This window comes from Rhinoderma darwinii, chromosome 10 (genome assembly GCF_050947455.1).
Source record: "Rhinoderma darwinii isolate aRhiDar2 chromosome 10, aRhiDar2.hap1, whole genome shotgun sequence".
In the NCBI taxonomy this organism is placed as follows: Eukaryota; Metazoa; Chordata; class Amphibia; order Anura; family Rhinodermatidae; genus Rhinoderma; species Rhinoderma darwinii.
Window position 1 is genome coordinate 2,046,066 of NC_134696.1, and position 17,362 is coordinate 2,063,427.

The 17,362-nt window shown below is 49.0% G+C and overlaps 1 protein-coding gene across 9 annotated transcripts in view; it reads left to right on the plus strand.

Annotated features, from left to right (window-relative positions):
• ARHGAP32 (Rho GTPase activating protein 32) overlaps positions 1-17,362 on the plus strand; it is a 523,871-nt gene that overhangs the window by 300,154 nt on the left and 206,355 nt on the right. For 2 of the 9 annotated variants that reach the window (XM_075839132.1, XM_075839134.1), the window contains exon 2: positions 11,592-11,882. The exons of 6 other annotated variants lie outside the window; for them this stretch is intronic. The gene's annotated coding sequence lies outside the window, so the exon portion shown is untranslated. Of the gene's footprint in view, positions 1-2,571; positions 2,633-11,591; positions 11,883-17,362 lie in introns of those variants that run through there. One more of the 9 variants, XM_075839135.1, reaches the window with a different exon arrangement.

Consider the following 17,362-nt stretch of genomic DNA (forward strand, 5'->3'; position numbering starts at 1 on the left):
TATTAAGTGCTGGTTCTTCCGGTCGCAACGATACCCGATATGTGTAATATTTTATACACTGGGATTTCTATTCTGATAATGTTTATTGTAAACGATGTGCATGATGTTTTTTGAATACATTTATTTTGTTGGCATATATCTATATTCTGATGGGTAATAACTGCCTGTGTACTAAGTATGCCCTAACAGGAAATCTGGTCAGACACCCCTGGGGTCCTTCAATGAACCCCGGGCTGTCCATATAAGTTATGTTCCTCGTGATGTGATCATAGGGCCCCCACCCTTAGAATGGATCATCCGGGTATTACAGCCGTGGCCCCCTCCTGATCACACAGGCTCAAAGGTCTGATGCGGCCGGCGCTGCAATAATGAGCGGCAGACACTGAAGACAGAAAACATGGGGGGTGTTCTGTAGTGCGCGCGTCATGTTCTCTGTCTTCAGGGCCGCAACTCATTAGTGCAACTCCGGCTGCATCTCGTCCCTAAATAAGTTCATGTATTACAATACTAAGCTGTCCGGCCGCACAGCTTAGTATCGAAAAACATGAATTCACCGTGTTGAATCGTCTGCGGGTGCACAACATCGAAGTAGTATCGAGATTTTTATGCATCGTGCAACCCTAGTGTGTACACGGTAACAGTGAGTTCTGTGGCCTCAGCATGTCAGATACAATGTTCACTGATCGGTCACCTGTAGTGTCAGGGCCGGGGTCTCCTCCGCACACTGATTAGTCACCTGTAGTGTCAGGGCCGGGGTCTCCTCCGCACACTGATCAGTCACCTGTAGTGTCAGGGCCGGGGTCTCCTCCGCACACTGATTAGTCACCTGTAGTGTCAGGGCCGGGGTCTCTCCTCCGCACACTGATCGGTCACCTGTAGTGTCAGGGCCGGGGTCTCTCCTCCGCACACTGATCAATCACCTGTAGTGTCAGGGCCGGGGTCTCCTCTGCACACTGATCAATCACCTGTAGTGTCAGGGCCGGGGTCTCTCCTCCGCACACTGATCGGTCACCTGTAGTGTCAGGGCCGGGGTCTCTCCTCCGCACACTGATCGGTCACCTGTAGTGTCAGGGCCGGGGTCTCTCCTCCGCACACTGATCGGTCACCTGTAGTGTCAGGGCCGGGGTCTCCTCCGCACACTGATTAGTCACCTGTAGTGTCAGGGCCGGGGTCTCTCCTCCGCACACTGATCAGTCACCTGTAGTGTCAGGGCCGGGGTCTCCTCTGCACACTGATCAGTCACCTGTAGTGTTAGGGCCGGGGTCTCCTCCGCACACTGATCAGTCACCTGTAGTGTTAGGGCCGGGGTCTCCTCCGCACACTGATCAGTCACCTGTAGTGTCAGGGCCGGGGTCTCTCCTCCGCACACTGATCGGTCACCTGTAGTGTCAGGGCCGGGGTCTCTCCTCCGCACACTGATCAGTCACCTGTAGTGTCAGGGCCGGGGTCTCCTCCGCACACTGATCGGTCACCTGTAGTGTCAGGGCCGGGGTCTCTCCTCCGCACACTGATCGGTCACCTGTAGTGTCAGGGCCGGGGTCTCTCCTCCGCACACTGATCAGTCACCTGTAGTGTCAGGGCCGGGGTCTCTCCTCCGCACACTGATCGGTCACCTGTAGTGTCAGGGCCGGGGTCTCTCCTCCGTACACTGATCGGTCACCTGTAGTGTCAGGGCCGGGGTCTCTCCTCCGCACACTGATCAGTCACCTTTAGTGTCAGGGCCGGGGTCTCTCCTCCGCACACTGATCAGTCACCTGTAGTGTCAGGGCCGGGGTCTCTCCTCCGCACACTGATCAGTCACCTAGGTGTGTCAGGGCCGGGGTCTCTCCTCCGCACACTGATCAGTCACCTGTAGTGTCAGGGCCGGGGTCTCCTCTGCACACTGATCAGTCACCTGTAGTGTCCGGGCCGGGCTCTCATTCAGACACTGATCAGTTACGCTTTTTGGGGATAAGATTTGAATTTAGAATGAGATCTTGTGTGTGAGTACAATCACTTCTGTCCTCCTATGTGTGACCTCTGTGCCCCCGTAGTTTCAGCCTCCGCACCCCTTCTAGCTATGACACAATGGATTACTCCTTTTAGCAGCAATGGTGCATAATTTACTGCCGGATGTGTGAGATGTTGGTGCCCGTTCTATGTGTTGGAGGATCCTGCCCGACAGTCGTTGTGGTGTAGTAAATGTTGCAGAACATCAGTCACATTCAGAGCTGGGCCTCTTGATTTCTGAAGCTTGGTTAAGGCTAGGGCTCCCCTTTCCCGAGGCCCCCACCCCCTCCGTGTTTTCCGACTCATCGTGCTCCATAGTCACAGTTTGTGGGAACCTTCGTCTTTCTTTGCTTCTTGGCTGACCTGACCTCCCTCCTCTCCAGACCCCATTGTAATGTGCTCCCCCTCCGTCATATCTGTTTTCTCTTGTAAAGCCTCTTCCAGGCTCTTTTCACTTCCTCTCAATGAAATGCATTGAGATCCAATAATAAAGCCTCTCCGGTAGCAGCAGCATCAGAATGCAGCACTCTGGACAGAGGCAGAGGAGGAGGACGACGTACACACAGTGACAGATGAGACCGTGCAGCTGGGCCAGGCTCTTCTGGAGTGGAGAGGGTTAAGCCCGTCCACCTTCTGCATTCAGGTTCGGTGCTCATAGGAGAATCATTTATTTCCAGACATCTTGGATAGTGGGGGAGCAGGGAGGCAGCGGTGACGTAGGGGGAGCAGGGAGGCAGCGGTGACATAGGGGGAGCAGGGAGGCAGCGGTGACATAGGGGGAGCAAGGAGGCAGCGGTGACGTAGGGGGAGCAAGGAGGCAGCGGTGACGTAGGGGGAGCAAGGAGGCAGCGGTGACGTAGGGGGAGCAGGGAGGCAGCGGCGACGTAGGGGGAGCAGGGAGGTAGCGGCGACGTAGGGGGAGCAGGGAGGCAGCGGTGACGTAGGGGGAGCAGGGAGGCAGCGGTGACGTAGGGGGAGCAGGGAGGCAGCGGTGACGTTGTGGGAGCAGGGAGGCAGCGGTGACGTTGTGGGAGCAGGGAGGCAGCGGTGACGTAGGGGGAGCAGGGAGGCAGCGGTGACGTAGGGGGAGCAGGGAGGCAGCGATGACGTTGTGGGAGCAGGGAGGCAGCGGTGACGTAGTGGGAGCAGGGAGGCAGCGGTGACGTAGGGGGAGCAGGGAGGCAGCGGTGACGTAGGGGGAGCAGGGAGGCAGCGGTGACGTAGGGGGAGCAGGGAGGCAGCGGTGACGTAGGGGGAGCAGGAAGGCAGCGGTGACGTAGGGGGAGCAGGGAGGCAGCGAGGCAGCGGTGACGTAGGGGGAGCAAGGAAGCAGCGGTGACGTAGGGGAGCAAGGAAGCAGCGGTGACGTAGGGGGAGCTAGGAAGCAGCGGTGACGTAGGGGGAGCAAGGAAGCAGCAGGAAATTAGGGGGAGCAGTGACCCTGTACAGGTGATTTTTCCTGTGCTCTTGCACTGATCTCTTCCTCTGCCCAGTTTTCCTCAGGGACTTTTGAAGATTTTTTTAGTAATAGTTTGGGGACCAGATAAGACATCCAGGATATTGCCAGTGGTGTGATCACATGGGTGTCCAGTGAGCTTGTGATATAAAGCACGGAGCATCAGACAGGTGAAGCCTCGGTATGTTCACACGCCTTGAATTACGCCTGAAAAAATGCCCCTAATACGCCTACAAACATCTGCCCATTTCTTTCAATGGGAATTACGATGTTCTGTTCCCACGAGCCTTTATTTTGCTGTCAAAATACGGGCCGTAAAATGACGGCTCGTCAATAGAAGTGCAGGACGCAGCGAAAATCGCGAGTGGCTTAAAAAAACGTCTGAAAATCAGGAGCTGTTTTCGCCTGAAAGGGGTCAATGAAAAACGGCTACAAAAAGGTCCCAAGAAATATGACCTGCACTTCTTTTGACGCGGCGTCTTTTTACGCGCCGTATTTTGCAAACGATGCGTAAAGTTACGCCTCGTGGGAACAGAACATCGTAAATTCCATTGCAAGCAACGGGCAGATGTTTGGAGATGTAATGGTGCTGTTTTTTCAGGCGGAATTCGAGGCGTAAACGGCCCGAATTACGTCTGAAACCGGGAGGGGCCGGTGTGTCACGTTCTCACTCTAATCTCCTGAGGACAAAAAAAAAAAAAGATTTTATTATTGTGGAGAGCCCTCTACAGAGACGCGGAGCCAGGACATAAAAGCTGCTTCTTGGCAGGGATTCGGCTTCCGCTTTTGCTGATGTCCTATTTTTTGCTTCCAGAACATCGTTTAGTGAGCGTTTAATTGCTGCGGCGCGTCCTCGCTTCACTGACCTCAGAGCTGCGTTCTGTTGACCGCTCATTTACTTGCATTGACTGTTAAAAGCCTCTTTACAGCAGCAAAGCTTCATCCTCCTCATTGCTAAACAGATATTGATCAGGCTGGCAGAGAGACGGCCCCGGGCGGCCCCTACCGCCTCCTCCGCATTGGATCACCAGCCCGGTACCCCTCCCCGTCAGTCCTGGCTGATCACTGGGGGGCTCTCGGTTTTATAGGGAGCAGAGCTCCCCATTTTTTTTCCATATGGTGATATAATTTACAGCAACGCTGTCGTCTCCGGTGTTTATTACAGGGTGAGCTGACCTGGTATATGAGACGTTGTGCTGTGTGTGCGGCTGCTGATGGGTAAATTATAGGTTTACAAAACATTTCCGCCGCTTTCCTGCATCAAATAATGGCGGTGAGCCACACCAGGTAAACCGGAGCTGCGTTCCTTGATTGGCCTGCAATGTGGCGCACGTTACACTAAACGCCCATACTGCTGTACTGCTCAGCACCGCGCCACTATTCATATGAGAACCGCTCCGTCCACACCGACCTCAGGCCACGGACAGAGGTGTCGCGCTGGACGCGCTTCCCTTCCTTACGCTTTGCCATGGCTGGTATTCGTGACAATTCTGCCGCGGCCGTTCTGAGGAGTTTCCTATGTTTTTTTTTTTGATGATTCTTTTTTAAATATTTCACAGAGCAAGATGAAAAGTAGTGAAGGCCTTTCATAAACGTGGTGGGGGACATATGCGCCCTTGTTCTTTGGGCAGTGGATTTACAGTGAATTATGTGCTTCTTGGGGTGGATTCTGCGACTGTCCTATTCATCTGAATTAATCCTGCAGAAATCCCTTCACCTGCCGCCAAAACAGCCCTGTGTGAGACCCTCGTAGGCCAGGACCGCGCTGAGGCTTTTGGCAGCGCTGCTGACGCTCCAGATGAGAGCGGGGGGTTGTATGTAATGCTGTGGCCTGCAGCTGTCACTCCAGAGTAAACGTCCATCAGCAGCGCTACAGTCTCCATCTCACCTGGTCTTATAGCTGATAGATTCTACACGTCAGCCGTGGTCTCTGATTCCGTGGCCTGTCTGACGTGGGGGCCTCATTAAGGGATCTGCTCCATCTAACTATTAATGTATTGGTGGGTAGCGATGACCGGTCCCTCTTTCACGCTATGGCCGTTTTCTTCTGTAGGATCTCATCAGGTTTCCATGTGTAATATCTGCTACACGTAGAGCATGCGTTCTCATTTCTAATGAAGGAAAAGCCCCTTTGTGGACCCCCTGATGACGTGTGACGCGGGATACTCGCACCTCTGCTAGTGATAATTGCCTCTAATTACAGTCGCTGCCGGCGTCGTCTACAAATCTTCAATGTTTTATGAATGACATGAACTGTTAGGGAGACTGTCTCTGGTTTGTGTGGAGTCCCGGTGTCACCTGGATACGGTTTGTGCATTGATTTGGGTTAATTCCCCCTCAGTGACGAGATGGTCAGGGGTTTATGTGTGAATGAGGGGCTGCAGTCCGACCGCCCCGGAGATTACGTGATTCAGCCCAGTCGCGGTCCGTCCAGGATACTGCGAGGTCGCGGCTGGTAAATGTTTAGAATCTTGTTATACTCCCGAGCAGCGAGAGGTCCGGCCGCACTCACCTGTCATCCCGTAAAAGAGAGGTCCCTGTAAGGCTGGGTTCACACGAGCACATTAACGTCCATAATGGACGGACGTATTTCGGGCGGAAGTCCCGGACCGAACTCAGTGCAGGGAGCCGGGCTCCTAGCATCATAGTTATGTACGACGCTAGGAGTCCCTGCCTCTCCGTGGGACTTCTGTCCCGTACTGAAAACATGATTACAGTACGGGACAGTTGTCCTGCAGCGAGGCAGGGACTCCTAGCATCGTACATAACTATGATGCTAGGAGCCCGGCTCCCTGCACTGAGTTTGGTCCGGGACTTCTGCCCGAAATACGTCCGTCCATTACGGACGTTAATGTGCTCGTGTGAACCCAGCCTTAGAGCCAAAGATGCTTTAGTCCCGTCTTTCCCGGCGGTAGTTTTGGTGCATGCACTGCTGACCCCTGGGCTGGGAATGGATAACGGCTGTAAATTATGAACGAGCGTCTTACATTACAGGGAAGTGGCAGCAGTCATTAGTACGTAATACGAGGCGCTCCCTCCACGGCGGGGGACACAGGTCTCATGACTACAGAGCTCTGCGGCCACGCTGCCCCCATACTGCCAGATAGGCGCTGCAAAGTATCAGGGTGCAGTCACACGTGGCATATTTGTCTTCTATTTCCGTGGCGTAAAAATCTGCTAGAGTAAACTGTATAATGTCCTATGGGAGAAATACTCCGCAGATCAGACAGATTTCTCCGTTTGTGTCGTGTTATATTTTCCCCTAGAATTACAATGTAATGTATTTTTACACTGCGGAAATACAAAGCAAATACGGCAGGTGTGACTGCGCCCGTACAGGCCTCATCCAATAGAAGTGAATGGACAGGACTTACTAATAAATGAGCGGAGAATGGCGAGCGGCGACGTCGCATAGATATAAAAATACGTACAATAGGAGGGATGTGGGGAGGGTGGAAGTTTCCATTACTATAAGGGGGAGTTCACACTGAGTTTTTTGACGCGGAAAACGCGCCAAAAAACAGCCGAAAATGCCTCCCATTGATTTCAATGGGAGGCGGAGGCGGTTTTTTTTCCCGTGAGCGGATAAACCGTCTCGCGGGAAAAAGAAGAGACATGCCCTACGCCTCTGACCTCAATGGGAGGCAGAAAAAGCGTATTTTGCAGTGTTTTTTGCCTGCGGCGTTCAATGGCGCTAAATTTTCGCAGCGTGCAGGCAGAGCAAAATCTGCCTCAAAATTCCAAACTTAATTTTGAGTCAGATTTTCCACCTGCAAAAAAACTCAGTGTGAACCCGGCCTAATAAGTCCGGCCAGTTTACATATGTGAGAAATGGATTCACAGGGGACGAGCCGCGGGGATGAGATTTTAACAAATCTCCACACGATACTAAACGTTATATGAATGGAAATCAGAGCGCGCTCATTCTGTCCTGGATCTGCAGATTTCACCCTTTTCAATGTAGAAGGGGTTAAATGTGCCGCAAAATCCGCACGCAACATGTTTTCCTGCGGCGTTTCTGTCTGGTGAGAATCTAACCTAAGGCCTTGTGCAGACAGTGCAGATCTGCATGTATTTTTTAAGCTATAACAGAAGAAATATATAATGGAAGGCTTTATAGGTCTGATCTCCTGGATCCAAGTCCGGTTTTGGCTTAAAAAAAATGCATGCAAGCAGAGATCTTGAAAGTGATGAGGAATTGAATGAGAAAACGGCAGCATTCGTATACAATGATTATCTCTTATTTACACAATACGTCTGATCGGTGACCTCTAGTATAATGCTGATTAGCCGTGTTGGAATGCTGCCCCTCCCGTCATGTGATTGCGCCACAGAACGCCGTCATTCATTCAGAGCCGTTCACTTCCTGCTGCCTATAAACAGACGCGTCCGTGTATGACACAATTACTACCAGGAAATCCCTGACGCAACTTCCCGCAGACTCAGCTCAGCGAGTAAAACGCCGCCACGAAACAATGTACAAAAGTTCATCTAATAAGGCTGGATTCACACGAGCGTGGTCAGTCCGTGATCTACAGTCCGCAGGTCGGCCGCGTTTCCCGGACTCCGCACACTGCAGGGAGCCGGGCTCTTATTGTCATCGTTCTTTGACGCTAGAAGTCGCTGCCTCGCTGCGGGGCAACTGTCCTGTCCTGTAATCATGTTTTCAGTACGGGGCAGTAGTTCCGCGGAGAGGCAGCGACTTCTAGCATCATAGATAACTTTGGCGCTAGGAGCCCGGCTCCCTGCAGTGTGCTCAGTCCGGGAAATGCGGCCGACCTGCGGACTGTATATCACGGACTGACCACGCCCGTGTGAGTCCGGCCTTATACTGAAGATCCCGCTGTGTCAGAACTTTTCACACTGGGCGTCAGGACTCGAGGCAGCGCCATTTATAACCCGATGGTGTTCGGGAGTTCTCTGTATACACTTTATAGTCCACATTTCCGGACTGCGTGTCACTTCTACCCTCATGGACCTGAATAGGGATCATTGGCGCGGGCGCGCAGAAAGACCTATAATAACCGCACGTTGTTACAGCAGGAAGTGGGGAGATCGCGGAGCATTCGCTTTCCTGCGTTACCCTGGACTCTATATCCCGTCTTGTCTGTCATTGTTCTGAGGTCGAATACTTTTATTTCATGACATTCATTTGGATTTGGCCTCTCGGACTGTCCGCCGTGCCTGGGTCTTTGCTGCAGGTCATCCGTGACCGCAGGCCGGCACTACCGATGTTCCGGATCCCGTCTCCTCTCGCTCTGCTCTCATTCAGCGTCTCCCACAGGAACCGTCTTAATTAATTGGATATTTCTACCTGTCCGCTTCTGATCAGCCTCCACATGACTGCGTTCCGGAGAGTTTCTAGGACAGCGCTCCCGGGAAGCTTCTGTTTCTTTCACATGAAAGGTACAGACAGTTTTGACCTTTTATAAGACGCACTTGTCTATGTGAGGAGCTGTCGATCCGGACGAGAATTCTTCTGATGGGTCTCAAACATCTTCTAAAAAATCTGGGACACGTCTTAAATATTACACAGTATATACAGGACCATTCCCTATAGAGGTATTTTATGTTTCCACCTCCATAGACGGCCTGGTACGTGTCAGTCACCATCCATCTGCATATGTCGCCTTTATTTGGTCACTTGGCCCCAATTTTGTGAATTTGCAAACCGTGTCCGATCATGGCGCTGGCAGTTGTCTGGTTCCTGCACCCAGATGGCTAAAAGGATGAATTTTGCAAAACTTTGTGGCACAATCACAAGACCAAATCATCATGGGATTCTGTTTATCTGTTCCTTTGGTCGTGTCGGCAATCATTGGCGTGTCGGCCTTCTTGCCTGCGAGGTTGTCCTAAGAAACAGCTCATAGGTCCTAGTCGTCAGATGTTTGGTATCTGGGATCTCAGTGGCCCTGCTGCTCATACTCTTCTGTAATTCCCATTCTTTTTTGGGGAGCTGTGATATGGGGAGCTGTTTGTTGGGCCCACATTGTATATCTGATTTAGTTGCCCATAGGCAGCTCTGTGACAAAGAGGGAACAAGGTGGTCACCAATACTAAGAAAAACCGCTGCGGTGGCAGAAACCATCCCCTTGTCCTCTCTGTGTCCCCGGCGGGAACAGGACTAAAGACCGGCAGCACATGAAAGATGATCATGCGATGGTTATAAAGTTAGCGCTACATCGTGTGAGGACCCTGCAGAAGAGCAGCGTTTATCTCCTGGAGTCCCGGCATTGGGATTTGGTGAGGGGGGAGCGACGACTGGTGATCTGCAGTCCTACTTTTCAGGTTTGGAGTGTATTTAAACTTTCAGCAGAAGACACATTGAAGGATCGGGACCTGTAGGAGGGAATGTTCAGGTCTTGATTTTTAGACCCCTCCGCAGTAGATTCTTGGCTCCTGTGTGACCCCGATGCTGGAGGGGGAGCAGTCAGTGGGCAGGTAAATGTCTAAGGCCGTGGCGCAGCACGGAGACAATTCTAGTCTGATACACGAGGTATTGGCGCAACTTTACGCAGCCGGTGAACAATTGCTTTTTTTTTGTTGGAAGTGTTTTTTGGAAATGGCTCTGCTTCTCTTGAGACCACATGGCAGCACCACATGTAGGACACCATCATGGGATTTTTATGCAGTTTTCATGACACCCTTCTACTAAAAGGCAGCGGCTCCAGCAGCGTGCAGGTATTCACAGCAGTGGGATTTCGTAATAACCAGGTCTGGGGTTTTTCCTGAGCAAAAAAAGAAATAAACCAGATACATAGTGGGAATCCAACCAACCGCTGGGCCATTGAGAATACGTCCAGTCTGCTGTTCACTGACATTACATATCACCCACATTGAGGGTCCCAGGGTCGGACTTTGGCTTTTGGAGCCGACGTTCTGAGCTCGGCGGTGGATTGACGCCCCTCATCTGCTGAATCACAGTCCTCGGTGTTTCTGTGAGTGATGCAGGAGTGTAGGATCGTGCCAATGAGAACAATAGAGAATTTATAATGTTCTTATCGAAATCCTCTTCCCTGCCGGCTGCACGTTTCAGGGTCAGGGAAGGCGCACAGGCTGAAGATACCTCGTAACGGGAACGTTGCTGATTTCATCTGATATCCTCCCTCCCAATCCCATCCATGCCGAGCGTATCCGGTGCATCGGCCCTCAGTGTCGGCAGTTGGATATTGAATTGCGTTATTATAATGTGTTTGATTTTCCCTCTTACTGTAAAGTGAAGCTTAATGTCGGAGGCGACTGTGCCGGAGGTACATGAAGATACGTAGCGGTAACAAAGTTTATCCAGGTTCATAACTAGCCAAAAAGTCAAATCAAAGTCACATTCACAGGTGACCAAACGTCTGCATATCTTTGGTACCATTTCGTCAACTTAATATGGCCACCATTACAGCTTCCCAAGGGGTTGTCACCCAGCTTTCCCAGGCATTTGCTCGGAAAACCTGCCTCATAATTTGGTAGACTTGCCAATAAGGAGACTTGAAAACCTGAGTAACAACCCCCATGGGAACCGTATTGGTGGCCATTTCAATCAACACGCCATGCAGTGATATCGGCCGCCCCTGGACCTCAGATATCGGCCGCTCCTCTTGGACTTTCCTTGGCTCGCTGTCTTAATCCTAGTCTTGGCTCTCATTCTGTTCCAGAGTCTTCTTTTTTTTTGTTTTTTTGCCTCATTTGTCTCTTGTTCTCCCACAGCTGAAATCCTCTGCGCTCCTCCCTCTGCAGCGGCTGCTTCCAGACATGAATTCATTTACATTTCATGCTCTGACTTCACATTACATTATCGTTCCATATAGTGTAACTCTGCTCCCTACATGCATGACCAGTGCGCGGCCTGTTTGGCGCATTTCATTACCCTTTTCGTTGCGGCAGAGTCAGTGGAGTCTCTCCGTTCTAATTTTTTTTCTAAAATCGCCAATAAATACAAGTTCTTGAGTCGTTGTCTTCCGCTGAGCTGTTTTATATAATCTTTTTATTTGCTTCTTAGTCATGTCTGTTCCCGGGAGAGCTGGATGACACATTATATATTCTACGTTACGTCTGAACCGTAACAATTTGACTGAAGAAGACGACTCAAGGACTTGTTGCTGGAAACCACGTTTTTGTTTTAAAAAGTCTCTTTTTTTTTTTTTGCATTTCCCAGAAAAATAACAAGAGAAGTGTGAGTAGCTGGCATCACGAGCGAGCCCAGGAAGCCGCCATTCAAAGATCTTTACTTGATGAGATTTGCATAGAGTGACAATCAAACTAATTGGACAGCTGCTGGAAATAAGCAACGCTTCATATGTTCTGTATACGGTTCAGTCGTTCTACATTGACCGAGTGAAGGAGGAGTCCAGCCTGTTCCTACTCCTATTAGTTCTCCTTAGTGTACGCCGGACCGGGGACGGACATAGCATTGGTGCAACCTGTGCAGCAGCACAATTCCCAGTAGGTAAGGGGCTCCACCAAAAACAGCCCTCCTGTCTATTAGATTGCATGTAAATGCCTGAGCTAAAGATCTGTGAATCTGTGATTGATTGTTAGAAAGAAATAAGAGTGATTTATGATTAGATATTGGAGATCAGGAGGCCCATATACTGTTCTTGCAGAGTATATCTGTGTCTGTCCCGGGGCCAGACGTTAGGTTAAATCACCTTTGATCTCCACTTTAGTAACCTTGTAAATATTGATGTTACTTATCCTGTACTGATCCTGAGTTACATCCTGTATTATACTCCAGAGCTGCACTCACTATTCTGCTGGTGGAGTCACTGTGTACATACATTACATTACTTATCCTGTACTGATCCTGAGTTACATCCTGTATTATACTCCAGAGCTGCACTCACTATTCTGCTGGTGGAGTCACTGTGTACATACATTACATTACTTATCCTGTACTGATCCCGGGTTACATCCTGTATTATACTCCAGAGCTGCACTCACTATTCTGCTGGTGGAGTCACTGTGTACATACATTACATTACTTATCCTGTACTGATCCTGAGTTGCATCCTGTATTATACTCCAGAGCTGCACTCACTATTCTGCTGGGGGAGTCACTGTGTACATACATTACATTACTTATCCTGTACTGATCCTGAGTTACATCCTGTATTATACTCCAGAGCTGCACTCACTATTCTGCTGGTGGAGTCACTGTGTACATACATTACTTATCCTGTACTGATCCTGAGTTATATCCTGTATTATACTCCAGAGCTGCACTCACTATTCTGCTGGTGGAGTCACTGTGTACCTACATTACATTACTTATCCTGTACTGATCCTGAGTTACATCCTGTATTATACTCCAGAGCTGCACTCACTATTCTGCTGGTGGAGTCACTGTGTACATACATTACATTACTTATCCTGTACTGATCCTGAGTTACATCCTGTATTATACTCCAGAGCTGCACTCACTATTCTGCTGGTGGAGTCACTGTGTACATACATTACATTACTTATCCTGCACTGATCCTGAGTTACATCCTGTATTATACCCCAGAGCTGCACTCACTATTCTGCTGGTGGAGTCACTGTATACATACATTACTTCTCCTGTACTGATCCTGAGTTACATCCTGTATTATACTCCAGAGCTGCACTCACTATTCTGCTGGTGGAGTCACTGTGTACATACATTACATTACTTATCCTGTACTGATCCTGAGTTACATCCTGTATTATACTCCAGAGCTGCACTCACTATTCTGCTGGTGGAGTCACTTTGTACATACATACATTACTTATCCTGTACTGATCCTGAGTTATACCCTGTATTATACTCCAGAGCTGCACTCACTATTCTGCTGGTGGAGTCACTGTGTACATACATTACATTACTTATCCTGTACTGATCCTGAGTTATACCCTGTATTATACTCCAGAGCTGCACTCACTATTCTGCTGGTGGTCACTGTGTACATACATTACATTACTTATCCTGTACTGATCCTGAGTTACATCCTGTATTATACTCCAGAGCTGCACTCACTATTCTGCTGGTGGAGTCACTATGTACATATATTACATTACTTATCCTGTACTGATCCTGAGTTATACCCTGTATTATACTCCAGAGCTGCACTCACTATTCTGCTGGTAGAGTCACTGTTTACATACATTACTTATCCTGTACTGATCCTGAGTTATATCCTGTATTATACTCCAGAGCTGCACTCACTATTCTGCTGGTGGTGTCACTGTGTACATACATTACATTACTTATCCTGTACTGATCCTGAGTTACATCCTGTATTATACTCCAGAGCTGCACTCCCTATTCTGCTGGTGGAGTCACTAATGCTGCTGCTCTGTCGCCTCATGTAAATGTAGTTTTACTATTGTGATTGTGAATATAACAGATTCTGCTCCTTTTTAGATAAGAACTGATATTAAATTGGTACCAAAACGTAAAGTTTTCCATCGGACAAAATCGCCGTGTTGTGGATATATCTCCGAGAAGCTTTAATAAAATATGACCTGTCACCTACCGGGAAACTCAAAATATATAAAGTGTTTCTCGAATATATATAATTAGGAAAGTTACTATGAACCTGCTGATGAGATATAGATAGATATATATACAGCTAATCGTTTCATCTGTCAGATCTTGTGTCTTTCTCCATCTCCTCGTGGTCCTCTTTTTACCTGGGTGACCAGTACGGTCAGAATGTCATGAACATCGGTGGTAAATTGCTTCTTGTTACTTTGCTCCATGCAAATCTGCACTTTGTTGATTCTCCTGAGATTCTGGTTTTGCTTTTAGACGAGACTCTGGATGACTGAATTGTTGAGTGCTGCTCCTTGGGGAAGTGTCCTATGTCTTCTCACTGCAGCCATTGGAATATTGTGCTTGCTCTGGGGTTGCCACGGTAGCATCACCTGACGAATCTCATGGACTTCCTGTCATGTGACCTCCACTCATCCGAACACATGACAGATGTGCCGCATAACAGGAAGTGTCGTGTGTGAATGGGGAGCAAGTGGGATATTGATTATTGGGGCGTTATATTAATGTATAGTCTGCGGATCTGCGTTACTTGTTTGTACAGGAGCCTTTTAAGTTCTATTTCCATTAGATTGGACAACCCCTGTAATGTGTTCTGCCCGCTGGGTGTCGGGGAGTCCCTGTTGTCTGTAGATCCGCCGTATTGTCTCCGACCCGTTGTCCATGATGATTCCCATCAAACACTTCTCTGCCGCTCACTCCTTACGCCTCTGGCTTTTATTCTCAATTTATTTTTTAAGGGAAAGTTATTATTATCTCGCCTGAAACAAAAAGCTGGATGTAGCTTCCCGCCGCGTCCTCCTTTATTCATCATCTTAACATCTCTTCATTTTCCTGCCAACAAGTATTAGGATTCGTCTTGATCCTGCGCACGTTCTCGGCTGTTTCTTCCAAGTGTAACAGAGAAACCGATCAGGACGTATTAATTCATGGGACGTTATCCGTGATCTTGGTGACAGGCAGCGCTCAGACTCCGGGAGGAGATGCGATACGTGTGATAATCTGATAAATGATTGCGCGTCTTTTGTGTAGATGTTCACTGACAGCGTTCATGACCGTGTGCGTGCAGTCCAGTGTGAACAGAGGACGAATATGTAAATGTCAGGAATAGTCCTGATTTTATATATGTATGTATAACATACATACATCCTCATGTGGCAGCCATATCTACAACTACACGTGCGATCACATGGCTTCACAGCGGGGGAGGGGTTTCTGCTTCTCTACAATTTGAAATATTTTAGTAGCTCCTGAGTTTCTTTGCCAGCTGACCAGTTCCTCCCATGTTTTCACTGTAATTATCGTATTTTGCGACCCCGTAGGTGACGAACCCTTGACATGCGTGCTAATTGTGGTACACGTGAGAATTTTCCTATCACGCACCGCATCATTGGGTGGCCGGGACTTCCGGTGGGTGGCAAGCACCTGTGCCTCTGACTGCTCTTCCTGCTGCTATCCACCAGAGCTGTCACAGTGGTTGCATTCTCCAATCCAGGAAAATCCCCACCGAAATGTGTATTCCCATCTATGCCCCCATGCACACGACCGTATTGGTTTTGCAGTCTGCTAAACCACAGGTCCCCTAAAACACATTCGTTGTGTCATCCAGACTCGATGATCCACAACAATTTACCAGTATTGGTGAATCCGCAAATCCCGACCGTAAAATGACTTGTACTGAGTACCAAAAATAGGGCCGTGTGCGTGAGGCCTAAGACTTTTATGAGATACCCCCCCCCCCCCCACGCGCTCTACTGTCTCCGTAACTACCGTCATTCTCCACCTGGATGCAGTAGCCACCTCGCCAGGTAGGACGGAGGACGGGGCCGGGGGAACGCTTTTTCTCAAGATAAGTTTGGGTCAAAGAGGTGGGGCCCACAACAATGAGAAATATAGTTTTTTTTATTTTTATTACCTGTATTATGAGTGTCCTGTGGCTGGAGCTGTATATAAGGGCTCCTCTTGCTGCCACGTTGCGGTCACTTATAGGGGCGCCCTGAGGACGCTTCTTCAATAGTGTAAGGGTTTTTGCAGTTTTTAATTTCTCTTTATTGTCCTAATCTGATTTGGTACCTTCTCACCCGAGAGAATTTCTCTGAAAAATTCCATTTTTCACATTTTGGACTTCGTCACCCATGCCTTAGGCAAATATTAACGTGATGGAGACCGATTCAAGGAAACGGCATGATCTAAAAACTACAATAAGTTTCTTCCCGGCAGCCGCCTCATATTTACACCAAGTGATGACAACAAGTGAAATGTCCGGGATGAGCCGGCGGATCTCATGATCTCACTGCGAGGTCACATGGTTTGCTCTTCGTTCATTCCTTGTGTGATCACGCCGGGTGTGAATACTTACCACAAGCAGAACTTTATACGCTCCAGGCGAATGGATTAATAGAGTCTGAGGTCCTGAATAATCTGTGAGAAAATCCCACCGTCCTTTCTACAGAGGCAGGAATGTGCGGGGGGGGGACGCTGGCACCAGTGACTGCCACTGAGAATGACAGGCACACATTGTTTATGCCACATTAGACTGGCGGAGGGGGGATCTCACTTCTCATCAGCTTGTGGTGCCTGGCATAGTGCCGGCTGGCAGCGAGGGGCAGCTAATCTCATGGGTCCATACTTAGATTCCGGAGAATGAGGGGCTGGTGCATCAAAAGAAGGGTTTTATGTTTAATCATTGCATAAGGGAAAGTTTGGCAGATTTCTAATACTTTATATTGTAATTTGGAACCATTTTAAGATCTCTGATTGCTGCCAGTGAATGTAAACATTCTTGCTTACTCACAGTTGAGGGTTTGCTACAGCTGCACTCTATGTTAGCAAATCCTATGTGAGCAAAATACATCAGCAGCACAAATCTGTCCCATTTCTCAACAGTTTGTTAGATCAGTCAAGGTAACATTTTTAGTGTTTAGTTCAGGAGTCATATAGTGGATTCAATTGTAGCAGACCCTCAGCTGTAAGAGTAATAAGGTATTTATGGGTTTACAGTAAGCCGAAATACCAAACAAAAAATGGCGTCTTAAAGGGGCCTTCAAGGAGCCGCAGCCCCTTCGTTCCGCTGAATAGTGCAGTTGGATCCTCCTAAGAAGGGGCCATCAATGTTTGACTTACGGAAAACCCCTTTAAGCAGAGGAGGGCTACATGTTTGTACCTTGTTAACCCTTATGCAATGAAACCTCGTTCTCCTCTTGGCCATTCATAGAAATTCTGATTCCGCCCCCCCCCCCCCCCATACAGGCGACAGCCAAATATGTTCAGCAGGAAATCTGTCAGAATCTATTTGCCCCCTGTATATTGAATGACATCTTTAAGCGGATCCGTCAGCTGAATATGCTGCCCTAGGTGAAAACAGCATCTTAGGGCCTGTTCACATCGGCGTTGGCTTTCCATTCCGGGGTTCCGTC